We start from the raw sequence: 13,433 nt of genomic DNA on the forward strand, positions 1-13,433 counted from the left end.
TTTCATCAACTAATTTTTATATGAAATTCGGTTGATGCTTAATGAGAGTTTTTATTTTCTTCCGTTTGAATGTGGCAAATTTACTTGAGCTTTAGTAATAAAATTTCATCTTATTAATGTCTTGATTGGATTAACAAGAAGAGGAGTAAGGCCTAGTGAATTAGTAAACGGTGGGAGCAAACAGATGTTGAGCCCGTAACCCGAGTGTTTGGTAAATTGTTTCAGTTAATCTATTTAGTTTGGTTGCGTTAATAGGTTTATTTTTTTGGAAATTCAATAAAAGTTCAATCACATTTTAGCATTTTTCTCAAATACCTCCCATTTTGTTTACTGTTTTCAAAATCATAAAAGATCAAAAAGATTTTCAAACCCCATTTTACAGTAACATGATTGCACTAAACTTTTATAAATATTTTGATACTCAATGGTCCCTGTGGAATATGATCCTGGACTCATCCTTGATACAACTTGACACTTCTCATCGACGAGTCTTGTAGAAAGTTCGTCAACGAATGTGCACCCTCGTCGACGAGTTTAGTTTGCCTTAAACCCTTTCTCTCGGTATCTTCTCGTCGATGAAGTTCTCATGTATCATTGTCGATGAATCCCCTGTGTTCGTTGACGAGACCCTGATTGATTCCTCGGGTTATTACAAGTATAGTCATGTAGTGCAAAATGGAAAACAAAAGGGATCATGCAAAGTATGAAGTATATTAATGTTTAAATTTTTAGAGCTGTAGTTTCTAAGTCAAGTAGCTTTATGCACTTAGTTATATTTCGAGGTGGCATCTCTACTATGTATTAAGCCTAATTCACGTCTAATCTGTATAAATATATCCTTCTAAAGAGGTTTTGTGAATATATCAGCCCACTGTTCATTAGTGTAGATGAACTCAAGTGCGACATCCCCCTTCTGCACATGATCATGAATAAAATGATGTCTAATTTCTATGTGTTTGGTTCGTGAATGTGAGATATGGGATTCTTAGAAATATTAATTGCACTAGTATTATCACATTTGATCAGAACTGTGTCATAGGGCAGTCCTAAAATCCATAAGTTGTTGCTTCATATAAAACGTTTGACCGCAACAACTTTCAATCACAATATATTCAGCTTCAGTTATAGATAGTGCAAATGAATTCTATTTCTTGGAGAACCAAGAAAACAGAGAGTGTCCTAAGTAATAACAAGAGCCGCTAGTGCTTTTTCGATCTACTTTGCTACCAGCAAAGTCAGCATCCGTGTAACTAACAATCTCAAATGAAGTGTGCTTAGGGTACCACAAACCTAATTCAATAGTCCCAATAAGGTACTCAAGTATCCTCTTAATTGCTAACAAGTGAGACTCCTTAGGTGCAACCTCAAATCTAACACACATATAAACACTAAACATAATATCAGGTCTTCTAGTTGTAAGATACAAGAGACTACCAATCATACCACGATAGAGTTTGACATCGACAAGAATACCTTGCTCATCTATGTCAAGTTTAGTGGAAGAGCTCATAGGAGTACCTAAGATTTTTCCATCTTCCATGTTAAATTTCTTGAGTAAGTCCCTAAGATAGTTTGATTGACATATGAAAGTCCCATGTTTGGCTTTTTTGATCAGGAGTCCTAGAAAGAAATTTAGTTCACTCATTATGCTTATTTCAAATTCGTTTTGCATGCATTTGGCAAACTCGTCACACAATTCATCATTGGTAGCTCCAAAGATAATATCATCAACATGTATTTGTACAAGAAGCATGTGATCATTTTTAGATTTAATGAAAAATGTAGTGTCAATCTTTCCTCTGGTAAATCCATTTTATAGAAGAAAACTACAGAGCCTCTCATACCAAGCTCTAGGATATTGTTTCAACCCATGCAAGGCTTTAGTCAAACGATATACATGATTAGGATATATATGGTTTTCAAATCCTGGTGGTTGTTCTACATAGACCTTTTCATTGATATAACCATTTAAAAAAGTGCTTTTAACATCCATTTGATATAATTTAAAGTTCTTAAAAGCAAAATATGCAAGAAACATGGGAATGGCTTCGATCCTAGCCACGGAAGCATATGTTTCCTCAAAGTCTATACCTTCCTCTTGATTGTATCCATGGACTACTAACCTAGATTTATTTCTAATTACAATCCCATTTTCATCCTTTTTGTTTCTATAAATCCATTTGGTTCCAATAATTATGTGATTATTAGGTCTAGGAACTAAGGTTCAGACTTTACTTCTTTCAAATTGATTTAGCTCTTCTTGCATAGATAGTACCCATGATTCATCCTCTATGGCTTCATTTATATTTTTAGGTTCTTCTTGAGATAAGAATGCAAAATGACTAACCAAGTTTCTTAAGGAAGAACGTGTAGCAACTCCACGTGAGGGTTCTCCTATAATATGTTCAATAGGATGGTTCCTAACAAATTTCCAATCTCTAGGCATCTCCTGAATCTCACTATCAACTTTACTATTCTCAACAGATGTATCTTTAACCACAATCCTTTGGCAACATCATAGACTTGAGTTGAGAATTAGCATCAATGGACATATCGAGGATGAAAAACTCAACAATAGGAATGCTGAAAAAATTTGGATGTCTTCAAACATATCCATATTTCCTTCCTTGTAGTGTCTTCAAGTTGAGTAACTCTAATAGATTCTTTGTCTTGGTTGGTTATAGCAAAGACATATGTGTTCTCATGTCCTTGAGTCACACCCAAATCATCTAACCAAGTAGAACCAAGGAGTACATGGCCAATCTTTACATGTATGATATCACACCAAACATTATCAAAATAAGCACCCATTTGGATAGGAACCAAACATCTTTCATAAGCATCTAGGGTAGTGTTATAGATCCAAGATATTTCCTAAGGCTTTGGGTGAGGTTCCAAATGAAGTTGCTTATGAGTGGGCCCATTTATAGAAACCATATTCATAGGAAATCTTCCATCAATGATGATTCTGCAAACATTTTCTCCACACTTGAGAAAGGTATGAAAGGCTTGATATTGGCCCAAGGTATGAAAAATGGAATTCCTTTTTTTGCCATACTGTTGGGTTTACACTTACATATGCTGTAACTATATATCACCAAAGGTTCTTGGCACACTTGCCTATAATACTCAATCTAATCATGCAAAACCATAAATTTGACTCTCAATTTTTAAGAACTATCTTCAATTCACCTTAGATCTTGAGTGTCATGCTGAAGTTAAACAAATTCACCTTGAAAACAGCAATAAAACCTAATTTTTAGGGCTGGCAATAATAATTTCTCATTTTTTCATGGCAAATTATCACACTTGCTTGCAAAATATCAAGTCCACACCCAAAATATCATGCCACAGATCAAAATACAATGGAAGAAACCCAAAATATCATGGCTGGATGAATTTCTCCCGTGTCTGGCAATTGCAGAGTATGTTGGAAATTTTCACATGCATGTGAGATGCATGGTTCACAGATGGCGACTTTTCGGTAGTGAAATTTTAGCAAAGTTTTGATCTGAGGGTGGTGAATGCAATGCTGGTGGTGTGATAAGAAAATGACAAGAAGTTAGGGATTTAAGAGAGGCCAACTGCTGGATTTCTTTAGCCAGCAGGTGGGGGTCCTCCGGTGGTTAGACAGAGAAGAAACTGCAGGGGCTAGGGTTTTGGGGGGGGGTTTTGTTTTTGTTGGTATGGATGGTGTTGTAAAACCTAGGCTAGAAATTAGGGTTTCGAAAAAAGGGACACGACTGGAATTTTCTGAAAAGTTCAGAACTGCTTTTCATTTATTTTTTTAATACTGAATTTTGATATCAGACAGTATGATTGAAGGTACTTTTCATGGATGATGTTGAGAGATTAACATAGAGGGAGAATGATATATGGAGAGAATGAAAGATGAAAGAACAGAGAATTTTATGATTGTAGAACATTAGAGAGGAGCAGACAAGAAGTGTTGGGTTTAACGGTTGACAAATTAATGAAATAAAGAAACATACAAGAAAAATTATACACACCGGAGTTACGTGGTTCGGCCAATTCCGGCCTACGTCCACGAGAGAGATAGCTACTATATGTATTTTTTGGAAAAAAATACAGAGGAGGAGGAGGGTACAATTCTCACTCAACTCTCACTCAATTTTCATTGCTCTCTCTGCCTACTCACAACACACTAATTTACAAAAGATTTCTTTCCCATATTCCCTCTGTCCTTGTCTATCCTCTCACATACTCACACACACACACACACACACACACACACACACATATAGGGAAGGGAAGGATCAAATAATCAAAATTGGCAGGATGTCTAATTTTGACATTCTAGATAGCCGACGCTGACAAGGTTGAAAGGAGTAGCCACCGACACCACAAATATTGAAGGAGCAGTAGCCGGCGCTGAAAATGTTGAAGGAGCAGTAGCCGAATGCTCTTGGCTTATTCTTCCTATCAAATAATCAAAATTGGCAGGCTGCCTAATTTTGACATTCTAGACAGCCGACGCCAACAAGGTTGAAAAGAGCAACCGCCGGCGCCGCAAAGATTGAAGGAGCAACAGCCGGCACTGAATTTTGACTTCCATGATAGAGCCCCCCCTGCAAAGGTGAACAAAAAACCTGATGTGAACTTTCTCCTATCAAGATCACCAGCCATGTTTGCATCAATGTAACCCTCCAAGATTGGTTCAGCTTCCCCAAAACATAAGCATAGTCCTAATGTACCCTTCAAGTACTTGAGAATCCATTTCACAGCTTTCCAATGGTATTTCCCTAGAATGGAAAGAAACTTGCTCACAAAGCCTACAACATGGGTAATGTCTGGTCTCATAGACACCATTGCGTACATGAAGCTTTCAACTGCTGACGAGTATGGGACTGTTGGCATTTCTTCCCTTGATGAGTGGGCAACTTCTTGCTTAGTTGAAATGATTAGCCAGTGGAGTACTGACTGACTTAGCACTTTCCATGTTGAACTTTTTTATCACCCGTTCAACATACTTCTCTTGTGATAACCATAGTTTTCTGGCTTTCCTGTCTCAAGCAATCCACATGCCCAAAATCTGTTGAGCTAGGCCTAAGTCCTTCATTTCAAATGACTTAGACAATTCCATCTTTAACTTCTTGATCTTGCTTGCATCCTAACCAATGATCAACATGTCATCAACATAAAACTGTAGTATGACAAGACTACCACGAAGGAATATCTATACGTATGCACACTGATCTTCTGCAGTCCTCTTGTATCCGTGACTCATCATGAAAGAGTCAAATTTTTAGTACCATTGTCTCGGCACTTTCTTGAGGTTGTAGAGACTTTTCTTCAATTTGCAAACTAGGTGCTCCTTCCTTGGAACTTCAAACCCTTGTGGTTGCTCCATGTAGATGTCTTATTCCAAGTCTCCATCTAGGAAAGCTTTCTTCACATTCATTTGTTCAAGCTTTAGATTTAACTTGACTACCAATCTGAGTATGACTCGAATTGTCGTCATTTCCATTACTGGTGAAAATATCTCCTCAAAGTCAATGCCTTTCTTCTGTTCGAAACCTTTGACGACCAATTTGGCTTTATGGGTCACTATTTGTCTACTACCATCTTTCTTCAGCATGAACACCCATTTGTTCCTCAGTACTCTCTTCCCTTTGGGAAGTTTTACCAGCTCATACGTCTGATTCTTATGTAAAGAATTCATTTCTGCTTTCATAGCTTCCACCCATTTGGTTTTGTCAGTATGAGACTGGACCTCTTGGAAATTTTCTAGCTTCCCCTCATTAGTGAGTAAAAGATATTTTGATTCCGGATATCTTCTCGACGAAATCAGAACACGATCTCTTCTAGATCTTTTGGGCTCAACATCTTTTGGAGAAGGAGGCGCTTCATCATTTGATTGATGTGATGAATCTGCAATTTCTGGTGAAGGGTTGTTGCTCCCTCTGCTCAACACCCTCTGCATAAGTTTCCAGAGGATCATCCTGCAACACTCCATAGTTTGTGGGAGAATGTGCTAGTGCAGGATCTGATACAATGTCTAAAGCACTGGAACTAGGTTGCTTGGACTTTGCTTGTGGTTCAAAGTCCTCAAACACCCGATTTTCATGGAACACCACATCTCTGGATTTGATAACCTGCTTCCTCTCTGGATCCCATAATCTGTATCCAAATTCTTCATCTTCATAGCCAATAAAGATGCATGAAATAACTTTGTTGTCAAGCTTCTGTCTCTGCTCCTTGGATGCATGTACAAAAGCTTTGCACCAAAATACTTCTAAATAAGAGAAGGAAACATTCTTTCGAGACCATACCTTCTCCACAAAATCAAAGTTCAACAATGCTGCAGGTGATCTGTTGATAAGATAACATGCGGTAAGAACAACTTCACCGCAGAATGGCTTAGGTAATTTAACCATACTGAGCATACTTCTAACTCTCTCCATAATAGTTCGGTTCATTCTTTCAGCCACACCATTATGTTGTGGGGTACCTAGAACCGTCCTTTCATGCCTGATACCGCGTTTAGTACAGTATGCTCTAGACTCGTTGGAAGTATACTCGCCTCTATTGTCTGTCTGGAGGCACTTCAATTTCTTCTCAGTTTGCCTTTCCACCATAACATGAAATTCGTTGAAATATTTAAATGCCTGGTCCTTTGTTTTTAGAAAGTATACCCACACCTTTCTTGAAGCATTGTCAATAAAGGTAACAAAATACTTATGCCGCCGATTAATTCTACTTCTATGGGTCTGCATACGTCAGAGTGTACCAAACTCAATAGCTTTGACCTTCTCTTCGTAGAGGAACTAAATGAAACTCTGTGTTGCTTCCCAAATAAGCAATGATCACATGGGTTCAAGGCAATACTTTTTGTAATTTTGATAAATGCCTTCTTAGCCAGTGTAGAGAGTCCTTTCTCACCCATGTGTCTGAGTCTCTTGTGCTATAGATTTGGTGAAGCCTCATCTTCCACTGCATTGATAGTATCAATACAAATCTTCGCTTGCATCTTGTACAGTGTGCAACAAATATATCCTCGTGCTATTGTCAAGGCTCCTTGACAATTTCAAAGCGCCTTTCCTAAAGTAGCTTTCATAGCCCTGTTGATCAAAGGCTACCCTAGAAATGAGATTGAGTTGAAGATCTGGGACATGTCAAACGTCCTTTAGTATTATAGTGCAACCAATATTGGTCACCATCTGCACGTCTCCAATTCCCACGATTTGAGAAGAACTGGTGTTCCTCATCTTTACTGTACCAAAGTCTCTAGATTTATACACCGTGAATAACTCTTTGTGGGGAGTGGCATGGTAGGAGGCTGCCATGTCTACCACCCATTCAATGTTGTGGTTCCCAATATGACAACATGTCTCTTCATCAATAGAGAATATCGATATATCTTGGGTTAGAGTGACCGAGTTCTCACATTCGTCCTTCTTTGGTTACTGGCTGCTTTGACCATGATCCCGCCGAAATTTCTGACAATCTTTCCTCACGTGGCCTTCAATGTCACAATAGTAGCAAGATATTTTTCCTCTTTGCCAATTTCTACCATCACTGGATCTACCACGATCCTAAAACTTTCCTCTAGACCTGCTTCTACCTTTGCCTCTACCTCTGGTACTGGTACCTCCTTGAGGTCGGCCTCTGTTCTTTGTAACAAGAGCCTGTGTCTGATCAATGCTCATATTTTTTCTCTTGGCCTCCTCATTGAATAAGGCATCTTTTACCATCACCATAGTAAGTTTACCATCAGGAGTTGAATTGTTGAGAGTGATAACCAATGTCTCCCAGTTGTTTGGTAAGGAGCTAAGGAGCAGTAGTGCTTTTGCTTCATTGCCAAGATCCATCTTCACAGATGAAAGCTGATGCACTAGGTTTTGGAACTCACTAGTGTGTTCAGCTATAGAGGTCTCACTCTTTAACTTCAGATTAACAAGCCGTTTCATCAACATGGCTTTATTGCGAGCGGTCTTGGCCTGGTACATGCTCTCAAGCTTCTTCCAAAGCTCATAAGCATTAGTCTCCTATGCAACGTGATGATATACCTTATGGTCAATCCGTAGTATGATTTGACCAATGGTTTTCTTGTTTATTTTTCTCCAATCAACGTCGTTGATGGAAGTTGGTTTCACACCTTTATCCGCCGAATCCTTACAATTGAGGAGATCCTCCATCTAAGATCTCCAAAGAGTATAATTAGAGGTTGTGAGCTTGATCATAGTACTTGAGTCTGACTCCTCCATGATTTTTGGATGATATTACGCACCAATCTGATTGTACAGAAAAATCGGGGTAGAATCTTGAGAAACTGAGTGCACGGTTGCGTTCGGAACGGTCAATTTTTTTGGAGACCAGTCCAACCTTGCAAAAATTGGCTTGGTTCGGCCCAAAAGAGATCTGGACTAATTTGGTTTAACTGAATGGAATATTCTGAAGCTATTTGCTGACTTGTCGAGTGGGGCCCGCCGATGACGTGGCGAGTAGGGCCCACGATGATGTGGCACGTGGGGGTCCGTTGATGCCGTGGAAAGTGGGGCCTACGCAGATGAAGTGGGTAGGTGGGGTCCATGCTTGTGTGTCTGATGATGTGGGTCTTCTCTTATTCACTGCGAAATAAATTTTGCAGGTTCTACAAATTTTAAAAATGAAGTACAATTTGTGATCTTGTGGCGGCCCATGTGACTTCGTTCGGAGTTGGTTTTTGATGTCGTTTTCACTGTTATGATCGTCTCGACATGAACTACGCAATGATATGATCAATTTGATGTTTCGAGCAACTCGAAAAAATTGACTGAGAGTCACAACTCCTTCTTTCATCGGAAAAATTTGCGGGAAACCCTCAACAATGCTTTGATACCACTTTGTTGGGTTTATCGAGAAGAAGGAAGAAGGAAGAACAAAGAGACGAAAAGAAGATGCTGCAGGAAGAAGAAGAAGAAGAAGAAGAAGAAGAAGAGGAGGAGGAGGAGGAGTAGCAAGAGATGAACCTGCGAGGGAGAGAGAGAGAGAGAGAGAGAGAGAGAGGAAAGAAGAAAGAAGAAGCAGCGGACAGGGAGAGAGAAGTTACAGATCAGTGGGGAGAAGGAAGAAGAGAAGAAGAAGGGGGAGAAAAGTAGTGAAAGGGAAACATGGGGAAATTGAAATGGAAAAATGAGATCGTGGTTGGGCTCTGATACCAAATGATGCAGGGGCAGCATCAAGGATCTGCAGCCATGGGAGAGATTAAAAAAAATTGAAGAGAGGAAGAAAGGGAAGAGAGGAAATAAAATGGGGAAACTCTTATTCATTTCAATTTGAATTCATCAACAACTGCCTATAACATGGCTTTTACACACTATTTATAAGAAATCACATGAAACTACACATAAATGCCTAAAACTAATTGCATTACAAGCATACCCCTATAATACACAAATATTACAAACATGCCCCCAAATGCACATAATCCGGAACTAAACACACAATTAGCTACTAACTAAACCCAAAAATCCCTTAACCCAATTCTTCTTAATTGTTCTCCAACATGGATTTCACAAGGTCTTGCTTCTTGTCCTACATAAGTTAGTTTTTAAGATCTACAAAGAGATTGGAGGAACATGCTGACTTGTTCATTTTTCTCTCTTTGTTGTTTGTAGTTGTTTATTTTCTGGTTTGTTCCAGATTTTCTTCGGGAGATGTCTCATCCTCCCTCTTGTAAATTCTTTTCCCATTAATGATTTTTTTTTCTATACCAAAAAATAAATTGATATGATACCCTCACAGGATGTGTTGCAAAATTTTTTAAGCTCAGAACACACGTACATGTAATTCAACTGGTCGAAATATTCCGGTATAGTATCAGATTTTGAATCAAATGAATGAAAAGCTTCCCCCAAGGAGGCAGCACAATAGTTAGAACTTGGGAATTCCATCTTGGAGTCCCATGTTCAAATCTTGTTAGAAAAAATTATGTTATTTTAGTAATTAGGTTGTGTGAGTATTTTTGTCGTGAAATCCTTTTTATTCTTATTAATATATAAGATGGCAGACCTGGGTCTATACATAATGCTCCAAGAAAACTGGCGAGTGGTTTAAATTAACAAATATCAATAAAAATTAAAAACAAAAAAAAAAAAATTAAAGCTTCTTTATCATAAGAAAATGGATCATCTTATTGATTTTCTGTAACAAGCATTTTTGTTTTCAAATCAGATAAAAGTTATTTTATTTTGTCTATGATTCATTGGAACAAAAAAGAGTTCCTAAGCTAATGAAAAAGGTCCTTTTTCTTTTTCTTCTTCTCTTTTTCTCTTCTCTCACCCTAAGTGTTGTATTTTCTTCTTTGATTCTTCAATTTATCTCAGACTTACAACAAGGTATCGGAGCAGTTTCTCTAAACCTGATTAATCTGACGTAGTTAAAGCCCCTCTCTTCCTCTCCTTTTCTCTCCTTGTCGAACCTTAGAGTAGAGATTTTTTTTTTTTTTTTTTCTGGTTTGAGAGCCTTTTAGGGTTTCTTATCTTCTCCTCTTGGCCATGAGCCACTCTTGTGGGTGTTGTGTGGCTCATGGTAGTTTGCGCCATGTAAAGACAGCACCCTACTGTTTCTTGTGGACTGCAGTTGCTGTTCTCATAGTTGTCAGGTCGAGATTCGAATTGTGAAAATTTCTAGTTTGGGAATCGAGAATCAAGAGTTGAATCAAATTGTAATATTTGATACATATTTCCAAAATCAATTCTAAATGACATGCATATATTGATATACAAACAAGAAGCAAAATAGTAAAAATGTTTTAAATTTTGACAATAAAAAAAATCATGTTTCATGTGTATGCTTTTCCTAAACAAATGAAAAAGTAAGAAAATAAGTCAGGAAATGTTAATAAAAAATGAACTTTATGTTGTTTAAAGAAAGGAATCGAAAAAAAAAAGAATAAAGTTTGAACTTTTGGTGTTCGTTAACAATTAAAAAAAAAAAAAAAATTTCACGCATATTTTTTCTTGAACTAAAAAGAAAAAAAAATTAACCCAAAAAATGATAATAATTGAACAAACTACTTAAAAATCAACTTCTAAGCCTTAACAACACAATGAAATAAGAGTACCACCTTAGCCCGTGAGTGTTCTGTTGCTTCTTCTCAATGGCACGACACTATACTCCTAGAGTGAAGAAGATTTTGTGAAGACAACATTAGACCAAAAGTTCTATTTTCTCCTCTTAATTAGCATAAAACTCACATAGACAAGGAATGTAATTTAAAATAAAAGAAATAAAAATGAAAGAAAATTTGTTTTAGGGGCTTCAAATTGGTCGGGTTTGTTAGGATATGATAGGGTCAGAATCATGTGAATCAATAGACTTGGATCGAATCGTTGGATTCACGACGATGAATCGATAGATTCACAATGATTCGATTGCTTTTAGATTCACTAATAAGATTCGAATCAATTTGGTGTAGAAGTGATACGAATCGTATGAATCGAATCAAGAATCATAAGATTCTAATAACTATATATCTTCTGATGTTTCCTCTGACTGATGGTACAGTGATGATACTTTTATGATGCTATAATTGCTGCTTTCATGACTGCCTATGCTTCTAGCTGCTGCCATGTTAGTTGTGAAGTGTTTGCACTTCTGTTTGTGTCTGCAGTGCTTTGTTGTGGTCTGCCCCATTTTGTGTGGTCAAAGTGCAGTCTTCTCTACTTTGTGTGCTCAAAGCCAACTTTGACAGGACGCGTGAAAGACTAATTATGCCTATGATTCCTCCTAGGATGCTGTAACTTCAGTTCCAAGGTCATAGCTTCCTGTTGAAGTTTAGAACTTTTAAGATTCAGAGTGTTGTTATGTGCCTGTGTGAGTGTTGTTCTATGCCTGTTTGTGCTACCTAATTTTGCAGAGTTTCTGTGTTAATTCATTCCTGATATTGGTGTGCGCTGATTGTAGTGTATATAGGATTGTTTTAATGGTTTCTACAAAGAGAGCTTCAACTAATACCACAACATATAGATCACAACCATCAAATTGAGTGGATCCTCCAACTACCTATTGTGGTCTCAGATTCTATGTGTGTATATTAACATGAAAGAGAAGTTCATTGCATTATCCTCTTATCTTTGGACTCCAAGGATTATGAAGATTGGATGAAAAAAGATGACATATTGCTTGTGTAGTTGTGGTAGGGCATGGAGCCATGAATTTTTGTGAACATGATGTTTCATAGAATAGTCAAGGTCATATCTTAATGAAATCTTCTCGCAGGATAAAAATCAAACTTGTATTTTTTATCTAAGAAGTTTTACAAATATGTCCCGAAAAAAAAAATTAGGCCCATTAGTGAGTAATATAGCACTTTGTAGGATATGTGAGAGGTACTTAACATCTATCAACACTTTGATGTTGAGATGATTAAAAGGAAAAAGGTAGAGTTTTTGTTTGGGTTGAGTCTTGAGCTTCAACCAATCTGTGATCGAATTCTTGCCAGTGAATCTATACCATTCATGAATGGAGCAAATGCTAGAATCCAGTGTATCACAAAAAATGGCTCTTAGTATTCTTCTCAAGCTTCTTCCCGTGATAGTTTAGCCATCGTTAGCAGTGCCTCTAACCATGGTAACTAGTAAGAGAAGTGTTTGAGGACAAGGATAGGGCCCAGAAAGCGATCATGGCAAGCGTAGTGTGTGAGGACAGGGAGCTCATCATGATATTTCCTATATTTGCACACATTGTAGTAATGAATATTATATCAATCGCTGTTGGGATCTCCATAGAAAACCGACATGGGGGAATAAGTCTCTTGTTGAGATGATTCCACTGTTGAAACTTCAAGTGCACCTAGTCACTCCACTGGGGTCATCTAATGTGTCCAAAGAGCATAGCAATCTTGTTTGCATGGTTCAATAACTCCAAGCTCAGTTTTATACATCTAATGCTTCTATGGTCCATTCAAGCACAATTGGGCTTCTTGCCTCTTCATCCTCTTCACCCTAGATTATTTACTTTGGTGCCTCCTTCCATATGATAGGTAGTCCTAATTTATTTCAGTCCTTGAAATCCACTACTTTACATCTAAGGTTAGTCTTGCTGATCGTTCAGTTGTGCCAATTTTTTGTTATGGCAATATTCTTTCATGTCCTTCTATGGCTCTTTCCTCTGTGCAATATGGGCCTAAATTTCCCTTGAACCTTATTTGTTAGTCAATTAACTAAATCACGTAGCTATTTTGTGACCTTCTTTCCATCTCATTGTGTTATTCAGGATCTCTTTACAAAAAAGGACTACTTGTACTCTTTTGATAGTGGGGGTAATAGATCCAACTCTTGTAATAGTGCTTACTCTATTTCTATTCATGGTGTTTCTCTTGATTAGTCAGCCGCTCATGTGAGTCATCCACCTCTTCAATAACTACAAGAAGGCTTTCCTGTGTTCAAGTTTGTTTCTTGTTTTGATTGTTCGTGTGTCAGTTAGGA

This window comes from Malania oleifera, chromosome 9, assembly GCF_029873635.1.
Source record: "Malania oleifera isolate guangnan ecotype guangnan chromosome 9, ASM2987363v1, whole genome shotgun sequence".
In the NCBI taxonomy this organism is placed as follows: Eukaryota; Viridiplantae; Streptophyta; class Magnoliopsida; order Santalales; family Ximeniaceae; genus Malania; species Malania oleifera.